Raw genomic sequence first — 15,138 nt, 5'->3', positions numbered from 1 at the left:
CCAGGCTCGGTGGCTCATGCCTGTAATCCCAGCACTTTCGGAGGCCAAGGTGTGCAGATCACGAGGTCAGGAGATCGAGACCATCATGGACAACATGGTGAAACCCCAGCTCTACTACTAATTCAAAAATTAGCTGGGCATGGTGGTGTGCACCTTAGTTCCAGTTGAGGAAGGAGAATCGCTTGAACCTGGGAGGCAGAGGTCGCAGTGAGCAGAGATTGCCACTGCACTCTAGCCTGGCGAAAGAGCAAGACAATGTCTTTAAAAAAAAAAAAAAAAAAAAAAAAAAGCTTCCACACAGCTAAGAAAATCAACAAAATGAAAAGGCAAAGGCAACCTACATAATAGGAGAAAAGATCTGCAAACCATATATATGATAAGGGGTTAACATCCCAAATATATAAAGAACTCCTATAACTCAATAGCAAACATACACACATACATATAATTTAAAAATGGGGAAAGGACATGAATAGACATTTTTCCAAAAAAGGCATACATACAACCAACAGGTATATGAAAAGGTTCTCAACAACACTAATCATTTGGAAACTGTAAATTAAAACCACAATGAGATACCACCTCACACCTGTTTGGATGGCTACTATCAAAAAGACAAGCAGTAACAAGTATTGGCAAAGATGTAGAGAAAAGAGAGCACCTGTACACTGTTGGTAGAAATGTAAATTGGTACAACTATTATGAAAAACATAGTGCCTTTCTTTCCTTTTTGCTGTAGGCCTGAGCGGTTGCTGCCAAAATGGGCAAGTACACAAAACCTGGGAAGGTGGTGCTTGTCCTGGCTGGATGCTACTCTGGATACAAAGCCAGCATCATGAAGAACATTGATGAAGGAACCTCAGATCGCCCCTACAGCCATGCTCTGGTGGCTGGAATTGACAGCTATCCCCGCAAAGTGACAGCTGCCATGGGCAAGAATAAGATCACCAAGAGGTCAAAGATCAAGTCTTTGGCAAAGTTTATAACTACAATCACCTAAGGCCCCCAAGGTACTCTGCAGATATCCCCTTGGACAAAACTGTTGCCAATAAGGATGTCTTCAGAGAGCCTGCTCTTAAACACAAGGCCCAACGAGGGACCAAGGTCAAATTTGAAGAGAGATACAAGACAGGCAAGAATGAGTGGTTCTTCCAGAAGCTGCAGTTTTAGATGCTTTGTTTTGGTCATCAAAAATTAAAAAGAGAAAGAAAAACATTATGGAAGTTCCCAAAAAGTTAAATAAATATAGAACTACTATATGATCCAACAATCCATTTCTGGGTATATGTCCAAAGGTAATCAAGTCAGTATCCTGGTATCTGCACTCCCATGTTCATTACTATACTATTCACAATAACCACAACATGGAAGCAATCTAAGTGTCCATCAATAGGTAAAGAAAATGTGGTGTGTATATATACAATGAAATATTATTCAGCCATAAAAATGAAGGAAATCCTGGCCCCTGCAACAATATGGAGGAACCTGGAAACATTATGCTAAGTGAAATAAACCAGGCACAGAGAGAGAAAACTGTATGAACTCTCTTATATGTGAAATTGAAAAAAGTCAAACTCATAGATGCAGAGAATGGTCGTTGCCAGGAAATGGGGGTGAGAGTGGGAGACAATAGAGAGATGTTGGTCAAAGTGTACAAACTTTTTCAGTTGTAAGACAAATGAGTTCTGGAGATCTAACGTATAGCACAGTCACTATAGTTAATAATACTGTATTGCATACTTGATATTTGCTATAAATAGATCTTAAGTATTCTTAACACATGCAAAAAATGGTAACTGTGAGATGATGGATTTCTTATTAACTTCATTATACATGTATATCAAATTATAATATTGTACACCTTAAATATATATAATTTTTTGTCAATTATACCTCAATAAAGCTAGAGAGGGGAAAGAAGAGCATTAAACCAACATGGGACCTCTGAGTGTGGCCTCCATGCTATGCACAGGTTACTTGCTCATGAAGCCAGCCTTCCCAGAAGCTTTCGTTTCACCATCCATCTCACCTCAAGAACTATCCATTTCACATCCTAAATGTTGCTTGAAGCCATCTGCTCCCTCTATCTTCATGTCACTGCTGCAGTCTAAGCTGTCACTCACATACACTCCCTGGACAGCTGCAACTCTTCTGGTTCCCTGCCTCCTTCTCTCCACACAGCAGCCAGTTACCTTTGAAAATGGCACATGTGATAACATCACCTTCTGTCGGAAGTAGTTTAATATCTTCTCCCTGCCCCTGGGATAAAGGCCAAATGCTTTAACATGGCCCATGGTCCAGTCCCAGATGATCAGGTCAGCTTTTATTTACAGTACACTCTTCAAGTTCTCCAAGCTTCAGCCACTTCCTACACAGCCCTAGCCAAGTTACTGCTTGATCACGTCTCATATCCCAGCAAATCTACCATGTTCTCCAAGCTCCTTCACGGTCTCTTATAATACTACAGATCTCTCCTTAGCACCTTCCAAATGTGTGATTTTACACATGTTTCTGTGGAGCTTTGATTAACTGTCACTGCGGGCAGAAGCTATGTCTAATTGTATTCACCATATTCTCCATGCCTAGCACATTGTGTGTACACCATTCATATGGTGAATGAGTTAACTAATGAACCAATGCCTGCCACATACACAAAAATCCCAGGTTGACAACAGATCCAGCCATTCCATCAACTGCAACATGATGATGAGACTACGTTCCTTGAAGAGATGTTGTGAACATTAACTGAGATTGTGTATGAAAAGCACTTGACACTGGAGAGATGTTCAATAAATGTCTTTAAGATATTTTTGAAGGGACACTGGGAAGCCTGTGGTAGGGGGAAATCAAGGGAGCCCTTTTCTCTTTCCATCCCTTCCCCTGGAATCTGGGATTCTAGAAAGAAATTTTTAATTAATTATTTATTATTCTTAATTTATTCTACTGTCTTAGAAATATAATTTATTTCTACTGGCCAGGCACTATTTCAGGCCCCTGGGACTCAGCCATGAGTAAGAAAGATAAAGTCTTATTAAAGATTTAATGCACAGGAGGCTGAGGCAGGAGAATTGCCTGAGCCCAGGAGGCGGAGGTTGCGGTGAGCCGAGATCGCGCCATTGCACTCCAGCCTGGGTAACGAGAGCGAAACTCCGTCTCAAAAAAAAAAAAAAAAAAAAAAGATTTAATGCATTTCTCTTTCCTGAGGGAAATGATAAAGGGACCTCTGAGAATACCTTGGGTTGCAAAATACTCCTAGGCCAGGCAAGTGGGAGACAGCATGGTTGAAATCCAGGCACAGCTACTTCCAAACCCAGATCACATTCTTCTACACCAGATTGCCTTTTAGGGAGAATGCTTAACATAAATGAACTAATTTTAGCCTAAATTAAGTTTAATCTGAATCTTGATTTTAATCTAAATTAACTGTGAGCATCAAAAGAAGCCAGGTGGACACCCACCTTGCCCATATGCATAGAGCTGCCACAGACATTGCCCAACCCTGTTGATCCTGAAAAGCTTCTAGAAGTTCAGACTCAATTAAAGGATTGTTAAGTGGCCTGATCAACTGAAACAGAAGCAACAATGCCTCTCCCCGCCAGGCCTTCCACAGGGACAGAAAGAAGAACAAGGACTGCTGCTGACCTTCCTGTCCAGCCTTATCTTTCAGTTGCCCTCTCAGGCTGGGTTTGCAGTGCCAGGGACCTCTCTGGCCTAAAGGCAGCTGGGCATTGTGTAGTCCCCACCAACAGCTGCCCAGTGTATCTAGAGAGGGGATGGCCACAACTAACATCCAAATGAGGCTTCAGGCAGCAGAGAACTGATAGTCAGTGCCAGGCTCCTGTAAGCTTGCGTAATTCAGAGTCTGCAGGAAGCCAAACATCCTTTAAAAAGAAGGCCAAATCATAACAACTTCCTGCATTTGTCCTGCTGTTGTTCCTCCTCAGAGCACATTCCAATCTACTAGCTTGTTAGAACTTCAAAATCAACCCCATGATATCCATAGGCAGGAATCATTATCCCCATTCTTAAGGAAAGGAAACTGAGACTCAGGGAATAATTACCAATAGTAGGAGCATGGCAATCATTACTGAGTGCTTACTGTGTGCAGAGAGCTTTGCATGAACTACCTGATTTAAATTCTGGGAACTAAATTTTATTATTATCCTCATTCTATAGATAAGAAATCAGAGGCTGGGGAAAGTTAAATAATTTGCTTCAGTTTATGCAGCTAGAAAATACCAGAGCCTTGATTTGAACCAGGTTTGCTTGACTGCAAAAGTTGTATAATGGGCTAGTATGTCAGACATTTCCCAGAAATTGTCCATCTTAGAGGTGTCTACTCCCAAGTCCACAGTAGCAAGAATACTTTCATTTCCAGGTCCCATCCTTCAACTAGGCTGAACCTGCTGCCAAGCTCCTCTCTCAGACCCCATATCAATCCTCAAGTCTGTGAACTCAATTCTCAGGAAAGTAGGGCCCAAAGCATAATCTGCATACTCAACTTTCCTGGAAAATGCTGCAGCCACTCTGATAAGTTCCCATTCCATAAAATAATAGGCACATGAAGCTGTTTAATATAATACAATTCTGGCTTTGAGGAATTTATAGCCCAGTGGGATCCCTCCCACAACAAACCAGGTATACGAACTCCCATCTTTGCAACAGGCTTTAACAACACAACACAGCTTCCACTATTGGTCAGGCACTGTTTCAGACCCCTTGGACTCAGCCATGAGTAAGGCAGAGAAGGTTCCTGTCCTCATGGAGCTTAACAATCTAATGGAAGAGATAGCATAAACAAATATTCAAATAAGATATTAATATAGCAGCAGGAGGTGTTAAGTACTCTGAAGAAAAATATCAAGGCAAAGAGATAGAGGAAGATGGACTGCTATTTGAGATGAGGTGGCCATGGAAGGTTGCTAATCAGCTGATGTAGAGATTTTCCTGGATTATAAGGGTGGGTCCCATGTAATCACAAGGATCCTTATAATTGAAAGGGGGGTGGAAGTAGAGTCAGTGTCAGAATCAGAGAGATCTGAAGGTACTACACTGAGGGCTTTGAAGACGGAAGAAACCAAGCCACAAGCCAAGAAATGCACGGTCCTAGAAGCTGAAAGAAACAAATTTTCCCCCAGAGTCTCCAAAAGGATGTAGTCCTGTCAAAACCTTGATTTTATTCCAGTGAGACCCATTTCCAATTTCAGAACTATAAGACAGTAAATTTATGTTATTTCAAGCAATCATGTTTGTGAAACTAATACACTAACCATCAACACAATCAACATTGTATTGATCAACATTAGAATATGTTTTATCACGTAATGGTTCATCCATGTTGTAGCATGTAAGCATTTATCAGGATTCCATTTCTTTTTATTGTCAAACAGTATCCAACTGCATGGATATATAATATTTCATTTATCCATTTACCAGTTGGTGGATATTTGGGCTATTTCCACTTTTTGGTTATAATAAATACTGCCGCTATGAACATTCATGAACAAGCTTTCATAAAATATGTATATAGACATGTATTTTATATATTATGTAGATGGACATATACTTTTATTTTTATTGAGTGTATACCTAAGAGTGGTACTATTGGGTCATATGATAATTCTATGTTTTATCTTTTGAGGAATTGGCAAACTGTTTTCCAAAGTGACTGCACCATTTTACATTTCCCCTAACAGTGTATAAGGATTTCAGTTTCTCAACATCCTTGTGGATGCTTGTCTTTTTTTTATTATAGCCATCTTAGTGGATGTGAATTGATATCTCATTGTGGTTTTTATTTTTTTTTTTTTTGATGGATCATGATGTTGAGCATCTTTTCACGTGTTTGTTGGCCATTTGCATATCTTCTCTGGAGAAATGTCTATTCATCCTTTGCCCACTTTTTAATTGGGTTGTCTGTCTTTTAATTGTTGGACTGTAAAAGTTTTTATATATTCTCAATAAAGTTTCTTTCAGATATATGACTTGTTAACACTTTCTTTTATTTTGTGGGTTATCTTTTCACTTTATTGATGGTGTTCTTTAAAGTACCTAAGTTTTTCACTTTAATAAAGTTTATTTATTTTTCCCTTGGTTGCTTGTAGCTTTGGTGTCATACCTAAAAAACTATTGCCAAATCCAAAGTAACAAAGATTTATGACCACATTTCTTTTAAGAGTTTTATAGTTTTTGTTTTTACAATTGGATTTTTGATGCATTTTCAGTTAATTTTTTGCATATAGTATAAGGTAGGAATTTAAACTCATTCTTTTGCATGTAGATATCCAATTTTCCCAGAACCGTTTGTTGAAAAAATTCTTCTTTTTCCATGGAATGGTCTTGAAACTCTTGTAGAAAATCAACTGACCATAATTATGATGGCTTATTTCTGGACTCCCAATTCTATTTCATTATCTATGTGTCTGTTCTTATGCCAGTATTACATTGTCTTGAGTACTGTAGCTTTGTTAGTTAGCTTCGAAGCTGGAAAGTGTGAGCCCTCCAACTTTTTTTAAGACTATTTTGGTTATCCTGGGTGCTCCATATTTTTATGTGAAGTTTAGAATCAGCTTGTCAATTTCAGAAAAAATAAGACAGCTGGGATTTTGATAGAGACTGCATTAAATCTGTATCAATTTGGGAAGTATTGCCATCATAGCAACAGTCTTCTATCAAAATTTCTCAGGAGGCTGAAGCAGGAGAATTGCTTGAACTTGGGAGGCAGAGGTTGCAGTGAGCCAAGACTGTGCCACTGAACTCCGGCCTGGGTGACAGAGCAAGACTTTGTCTCAAAAATAAATAAATAGATAAAAATTAAAAAACAAAAAAAATTTTTGAATATTTACTTATATGATCATAGAGAAGATATCACATTGTTAACAGTGGTGAGTTACCTCCAAGAGCTAGATTGGCATTAGGTGAGGAAACTACAACATTTTGCTTTATACGTTTCAGCAATGTCTGGACTGGTAAACATGTAAGTATTATGTCAGTTGAATGAATGAAGGAATGGAAGGGAGGAAAGAAGGATGAAAGTAAGTCTGTCTTCCATTCAGCAAGGCATGAGGGTCAGGCACTAACAAAGGCGGAGATCTATACCCAAAGCTCCAGAATTGGCTCCTTAGGCCTCATTCTCATCACTGGGCCTCCGTCACTCTGCTCCTTGGCTTCCTTCCCATGGAGGCAGTGGGGCTCTGAGTAGGTGGAACCACAGCTCTGAGACCTACTGGCTGTGAGGCTGTTTCCCAGTTTCTCTGAGCCTCTGTGTGCTGTACCATTTTGATAAATGGATGAAATAATGAATTATAGGTGCTCAGCATGGTGCAGGACAAGTGGTAAGAAGTCTATAAATGTTCACTTTACTTTGCTCCTCATTCTGTTTGAGGCATGGGTTGGGCCCTTGCCCAGCTGCCAACCTTGATTTTCTCTGAACATTACCCCTTTTCTTCTGCCTTAACTAGCCTTGTCCTCAGGGGAATGACAACTCAGGAACAACATCCCTCTTTCTTCACCTTCCACCTTCCACAGTGACCAAGATAGACTCCCTCAGAAATGGTCTGATCAAGACATTCATGTAGAGATGCTATAAATTTAATATCTACATAAAATTTCAAGTGAGCAAGACCTAAAGATGCAGGAATTGCTTACCCTACAGAAAGGTGCATTGAGGTGGATTTGGAGAGAGACTGGGCAAAAGGTGGGATTTCCAAGTGTGGGCATCAGAACCTCTATATAAGGCCATCCCATGGGAGAATGTCTTGGGAGGCTGGCCACAGAGCACTCCAAGAAAACCCATGCTGACCTGGGCAGGAACAACTCTTACAACAGAAGGCATCCAGTGCTTCCCTCAAAAAGAAGCCTCCTCCCTGATACTGCTGGCCTTTCTTTCTCCATCTCCCCCAACCCTTTAGTAGGTCCAGGCTCAGCAGAAGAGCCTTGATTCCTTCTTCCCTAAGGGACCCTCTGCGATGATATCTGACAGAAAGCAGCCACAGCAGGTTTGGACTGCAGTGTGGGTCAGACAATGCCCTGCAGTCTTGGCTCAGCCACTCACTACATCTTCTTGTGTCAGAAAGACCATCTTTCCATGACTGTTGGAAGGACATGGGGAAACAATTGATGAGAAATTTTCCAGCTCAAGACCTGGTTGATACAAAGAGTGCCAGAGTAGCATTTGGGGCTAACAAGCCCTAAAACATGCCCATAACTAAGACAGCCTTCTCTATGCCCCTGAGCTCCTGTTTCTGGGCCTTATTTTGGGAGCCAGCCATCCCCACCAGTTCCAATGAGCATGCATAAACTCCAGGGTTAGAGGTAGAGATGACAGCCAAAGTCACGGTGCCCAACCCAGGAGGCCAAGGAAGGCACGATGCCTGGGATGCACTGGGCATCACTCTGCTTGCCTATAGGAAAGAGACAGGCTAATTCTGGCACCAAGGGACAGAGAAATTATCGCCAGACAGAGGCCAGATGGCAACGCTGCTTGAGGAAACCCGATGGACACAATGCACTCTGAATCACCAGCAGTGGTGACTCAAAGTCTTGGAGACATTAGCTAATCGGGAACGTGACTACAGGCCATCAGCAACTGGGATCCCCCATGCCAGACTGACATTGAGTCTGGCCATCAGTCAGATGCTCAGGCAGGCACAGTCCCCTTCCTGTGTCACAGCAAGCCCCAGGCCACTCAGTGGGCAGCTGCAGCCATCCCTGAAGGCACAGAAAGCAGTCAGAAATTGAATTCAGATAAGCCCTGGACATGATAAAGATATCAATTGCAAATACCTGGAAATGACACTTGAACAGAGAATAAGGATTCTGTGTGGTTATTTTCCCTTCCTGCTGAAACAAATACACTTGTGCAATTGTTAAACAGCACCGCGGGTATACAAAGGTCAAACAGCCTTGCCTTACTGCTCAAAGCATACTCCACCGGCCAGCTGCACTGGCATCACTTGGGTGCTTGTGAGCAATGCAGAGTCTCAGGCCCACCCCAGAGCTCCCAGAATTACAGAACCAGAATCTGTATTCTAACAAGGTTTTCAGGTAATCTACAGTCTTTTCCTTTTTCTTATTTTTTTTAAATATATCTCACCTGAACTGCCTATTATGAAAGTCATCTACATTCTTACTGAAGCTTAAGCACTGCTCTAATACACATAATCATTTGCCTATTAAGTTGTTTCCAAAGAACACGTTTATCACAGTTTGTTAGAGGTCTATGTTATGTCAAGCTGTTGATCCCCAAAGATGCAGGTACAAGACAGACCAAATCCTGCTCTCAAAGAGAGTAGGGGAGAGACAGACAACACAGGAATTCTATGAATAAAATTGCTCCAGACTGCAGGAAGTGTTATGAAGGAAATAGGGGGATGATTCTGAGTGATGACGATGATCAGAGAAAGCCTCTCTGAAGAGATGGCCTCTGAGTGGAGTCTTGAAGAATAAAAAGAATCCAGAAATGCCAAGAGATGTAGGAAAGGCTGAGAGAAGGGGAGGCACAAAGGCCCTGAGGCAGGCATGCATGCAACAGGACTGCATAAGAGAAAGCTGTTGTATGATCACAGCATGGAGCACAAGAGGAAAGGGGCAGGCAGGGACTATCAAAGGCCTACAAGCCATGGCAAGGAATTGGGATTTTAATGCAAATGCAACAGGAAGCCACTCATGAGGGATAACTAGCAGAGGGTCAGGAGCTGTTGTACATTTTTCTTTGTGGCCTGAAGCAGCAACCATTTGGTTGCTCATGACTCCATGGGTCAGAGATCCAAGCAGGTCCCAGTGGGACAGCTCATCTCAACTCTACCAGTTGTCAGCTGGGGAGGGTAGACAGGGGTACAGAATCCACAATGGACTCACTCACAGGTCTAGGGTGTCAGCGTCAGCTTTTGGGGTGCAGGATGCACTTCAGTGCCCCTGCTTGTGGCCTCTCATTGTTCAGTGCTCTCACCCAAACTGCCTTCCACAGCAGTCAGCTTCCAGGAGCCGTCTTATATTTTTAACAGATGTCTCTGGCTGCTGGGTAGGAAAAGGGTGGTAAAAAGGACAAGACTGGGAGGAGGGTACTGGTGAGAGATGGTGATGACTTGGACAGTGATGGGTGGAGAGGGTGGGGAAGGAATGGACAGACTGCAGATGTCTTTAAAGTTGAAACAGTACAATTTCTTGCCAATCGATGGGATGTGGTGGAGGAGTACATAGGAGGAATCGGAGATTATTTCCAAGGCTCTGGCCTGAGCAACCATAAGAATGGTGATGCCCAATGCCGTTCACTGAGATGAGGAAGCACAGGTTTGACTTGAGGCAGGAAGGCAGAAAAACAGAGGGTCATATTTTTGACGTGAATTTTCAGAAGCCTATTAAACATCTGAGGAGAGATTTCATACAGTCATTCAGGTGAATGGTCTAAAACTCCAAGGAAGGTGTGGACTCAAGATGTTATCAGCAGAAAGAGGACACTTACATCCATGGAGACAAGGTTGGTAGAGAGGGAGGTTTGGGCTAAGGCCCGGGCACCCCATCATTTAGGGGGCAGGTAGCAGAGGGGGAGCTGATGAGAGTGCATAAATGCAGGCAGCCAGGTGGGAAGAAAACCAGCAGAATGAGGCAGTGTGAGAGCATGGGAGGAGAATGCTTTCCATGGGGATAGAAGGAGTGGTCGGTCAAGTCTCCTTTGTGGCTCTTTCCCAAGACAGAAGGTTCTAGAGCATGTTTGAATACTCTTAGGATGCTCCAGCAGAGTGGGGTGACTGCAGGAGAGAAGGCCTTGAGAAGGAAGGGGATCAGACCCAGAACTCAGGCAAGGGGTGGCCTCTGCTAGGAGCAAGACCAGGTGGGCAGGCACAGAGCACAGGCACAGATGCAGGTGGACTGGAGAGGGGAGGAGACAGTTTCTGTCTGGTTCAGCTCTATTTTCTCAGTGAAGAACAAGGTGAGGTCATCTGCTGGCCAGTAGCCAGCATGGAGGGGGTTGTGTCAGGGAGGTTTGAGGTGAGAGTAGGAAACATAAAGTGATATGAAAAAGCTCTCTGTGGGTGAGAAACCAAATTGATCAGCAAATAGATTTTCCCCTTCTCTTATTTTCATATAATAAATTCCAACAAGTAAAATGATTGAGTTGTGGGTTCTGATCACATCGTTTCCTCATTTGTCCCTCATGACAACTTCAGGGAAGGTAAAGCAGGGATAAAGATACAAGTTCAGTGTGGAGATTCCTAAAAGGACTAAAACTAGAACTACCAACTGATCCAGCAATCCCACTCCTGGGTATTTACCCAGAGAAAAAGAACTCATGCGAAAAAGATACTTGCACACACCTTTATAGCAGCACAATTCACAATTGCAAAAATGTGGAAACAGCCCAAATGCCCACAAAGAAACTGTGGTGTGTGTGTGTGTGTGTGTGTGTGTGTGTGTGTGTGTGTGTTTAAAAAAACTCATCAGAGAGCATAAACACAAAAAAATGTAAATGAATGGAACGCCAGAAAGTGATAAGCCCTTCACAGGAGAGAAAAAAACCAGAGTTCCTCCATAATTGGTGGAACTGGGAAGGAAAGAGTAATCTTCCATAGAAATAAGTAAGGAGACATCAACTAAACTTGTAGCAATTTTTTAACACCAGTGTTTGGACTGGCAAGACTGATTAGAATCCTGAAAAGCACTACTTCCCGAGTGAATTTATATTCATTCACTATCTCCTACTCTGTGACTCTTCAACAAGTGTGGGGGGTAACACACCCAAAACTGAGAATGGGGCCAGAGAAGGAGAGCAGAGAGGCATCCATAATAAGGTACATGGAACTGGGACCTCTCCCGAAGTGCAAGTCCTCCTCAGAAGGGCAAGTGTGGGCAGGAGAGCTGAGAGAAAACCTACAGTGCAATGGAGAATATATCTGGTCTTTGTCCTGGCTTCTTGGCAGAGTTTCAAAAACCCTAGGTATTTCTCAATGATACTGTCTTTGGAATGCTAATAAGTTGACTCCCGGTAGGCTCCTAAATAGCTTCAGGTTAGAGGCTGGTCACCACAAAGAGCAGCCATGGAATTAGAAAGTCAGAACTTTGGGCCAGCCTGACCTCTAGAGAAGGATGAGGGCTGAAGATTGAATTTAAGTACATGGCCAGTAATTTAATCTATGCTGAAAAGAAATGAATGATTTTGCCCTCAAATAATTTGAAGCCAATAGTGAACTAAATCAAAAGAAGGCTATAACAAAGCCCAAACCCTGCTTAATTTCAAATCCAATTAAGTCAGCCCCCACACCAGCAGCCTGACAGAAATAGAATTTTTTGTATCTCTATGTTCTTTAATACAAAATGCTTTTCATACAACTAAAAATAACAAGACATATGAAAAAAGAAGAAATGTGATTTATGGTCAAGAGGGGAAATGGCCAACAGAAGCAGAACTAAAGATGACCCAGATGATTAAATGATCAAATAGGAACACTAAAATAACTGTGAAAAAGATGCTAAAAGATGTAATGGAAAAGATGGGTAGCATATGTGAATAAATGGGAAACGTAAACAGACTCTTGAAAAAGAACAAAGAAGACTCAAATGCATGTGCTAGAAATGAAACCTATATGATTAGAAATAAGCAATTCATTAGATGAACTTAACAATGGATTGGATGCAGCACAAGAAATTATCAGTGAACATGTAGATGGGTCAGCAGAAAATATAAAAGCTGAAACACAAAGTGAAAAAGAGTGAAATAAAAAGACAGAATAAAGCAAATGAAATCTGAAGGAGAATAACAAATGTCTAAAATACATATCATTGGAGTCCAGGAGGAGAAGAGAAAAAAAAAAAAAGCAGAATAAATATTTGAAGAGATAACGGCCATAAACTTTCCAAAACTGATGAAGGCATCAATCCCACAGAGCCGAAAAGCTTAGTAAAATCCAAGCAGTACAAATACAAATAAAACCACCTCTAGGTGTCTCATAATCAAATTGCTGAAAACCAAAGATAAAAGGCAAATCTTTAAAGCTGGCAAAGCAGAAAGACATATTACATACAGAGGAGTAACAATCCAATAATTGCTAACCTAGCAGGAAATGGGGGTCAGAAGACAACAGAATGAGATCTTAAAACAAAAGAAAAACAGGTTGAAAAGCCATTGACCTAGAATTTCATATCCAGTGAAAATATAAATCAAATAGCAAGGGAAAATAAAGACTTCTTAGCAGTCAAAAGCTGAGATACTTCATCCCCAGCAGATACATTCAAAGCCACAAATGCCAAAAGAAGGTCTTTACACTGAAAGGATATGACACAAGATTGAACTAGATTGGCAGGAATAAAACAACATGAGAAGGGGTCAATATCTGGATAAGTATAAAACACTTGGTTATATTATATTTTTTTCTTTAAAAGATATCACTTTTAAAGCAAAAATGGTAACAATATACTATGGGATTTGAGCTGTGTATGAAAGTAAAACACCATATGAGCATGAATAAAGGAGGGGCATAAATAAAACTATACTGTTTGTAATTTTCTACGTTACTGTTTGCAAGTAACCTGTGCTAACTTAAAGATAAACATTATAATCTATAGAACAGCCATTAAAAAGAACATAAACAGGTACAGCTAAAAGTCAACATAGGAAATAAAACAGAATACAAGACACACACACACATACACAATTCACCCAAAGGAAAGAAGGGAATAAATAGAGGAAAACAGAATAAATGAGGTAAGAAGAAAACAAATACCAATATAGGAGACTTAAAATCAACTATGTATAATACATATATCATGATATACATGTATATACACACATGTATTTAATCCTTTTTGTATAAAAGTCTTAAAATTCCCACCATGACTGAGTGGAGTTTGTCCCAGTAATGCAAAGTTGGTTTAAATTTGACAGTCAGTCAGTGTAAGTGTATTAGTTATCTAGTGCTGCACAACACATTACTCTAAATTTTTCGTGGCTTACAACAATAAATATTTATCATCTCGCACAGTTTCTGAGTCAAGATTTAGGAGCAGCTGAACTGGGTGGTCTGGCTCAGCATCTCTCATGAGATTGCAATCAAGATAATGTCAGAGGCTGTAGTTATCTTAATGCTTGACTGTGCTTGGAAGATCTGCTTCCAGAGTGGCTCACTCACACACCTGGCAGGTTAGTGCTAGTTACTTGCAGCAGACCTTCATTCCTCACCATGTGGATCTCACCTTAGGACAACTTGAGTATACTTACAAGATGGCACCTGGCTTCTCCCAGAGTGAGAGCTAGGAGAAAACCATAATGCCTTTTATAATTTAGTCTTGGAAGTATCACACAGTTACTTCCACCACACTCTACCAACTAAAAGTAGTTGCTAAGCCCAGTCCACACTCAAGAGAGAGCAATTTAGCTCAACTAATGAAAGAGGAGTATAAAATAATTTGTAAAGATACTTTTTAAACTGCACAATGATATATTAAATCAATGATTCTCAACCAGGCGTGAGTTTGCCCTTCAGGGGCATTTAGCAATGTCAGAATATTTTTGGTTTTCACAATTGTATTACTACTGGTGTCTAGTGATAGAGGTCAAACATGAAACTAAGCATTCTATAATGCAAGCACAGAACAGCCCCCTGACATCAAAGAGTTATCCAGCCCAAAATATCAGTATCATCTTAATAGATGCAAAATAACATTTAATACAACTCAACACCATTCTGGTTTAAAAGGAAAACTCAAAAGAACACATTTAGAGGACTGATATTACCCAATTTCAATACTTATTATAAAGCTACAGTAATCAAGACAGCATGGTACTATGAAAAAAATAGACAAATAGATCAATGGAACAGAATAGAATGCCCAGAAATAGACCCGCATAAATATAACCAACTAATCTTTGATAAAACAGAAAAGGCAAGAGAATGGAGAAAAGACAGTCTGTTCAACAAATGATGCTGGAACAACTGGATATCCACAAGTAAAAAAAGGAATCTAAACAGAGACTTTATACCCTTCACAAAATTAACTCAAAATAGATCACAGATCTAAATGTAAGTGCAAAACTATAAAACTCCAGAAAATAACATAGGAGATAATCTAGTTGATCCTGGATTTGGCAATGACTTTTTAGATATGACACCAAAAGTATAATCATGAAAGAAATAATTGATGAGC

At 40.8% G+C, this 15,138-nt stretch overlaps 1 pseudogene; it reads left to right on the top strand.

The window, feature by feature from the left end:
- Nucleotides 1-760: 760 nt before the first annotated feature.
- On the top strand, nt 761-1,170 carry LOC101050957 (large ribosomal subunit protein eL27-like; annotated as a pseudogene).
- Nucleotides 1,171-15,138: the final 13,968 nt, after the last annotated feature.

The sequence above is a fragment of the Saimiri boliviensis genome, chromosome 8 (assembly GCF_048565385.1).
Source record: "Saimiri boliviensis isolate mSaiBol1 chromosome 8, mSaiBol1.pri, whole genome shotgun sequence".
Classification (NCBI taxonomy): Eukaryota; Metazoa; Chordata; class Mammalia; order Primates; family Cebidae; genus Saimiri; species Saimiri boliviensis.
Note: the sequence above shows the minus strand (reverse complement) of the source record. Positions and strands in the feature narration are given on the sequence as shown.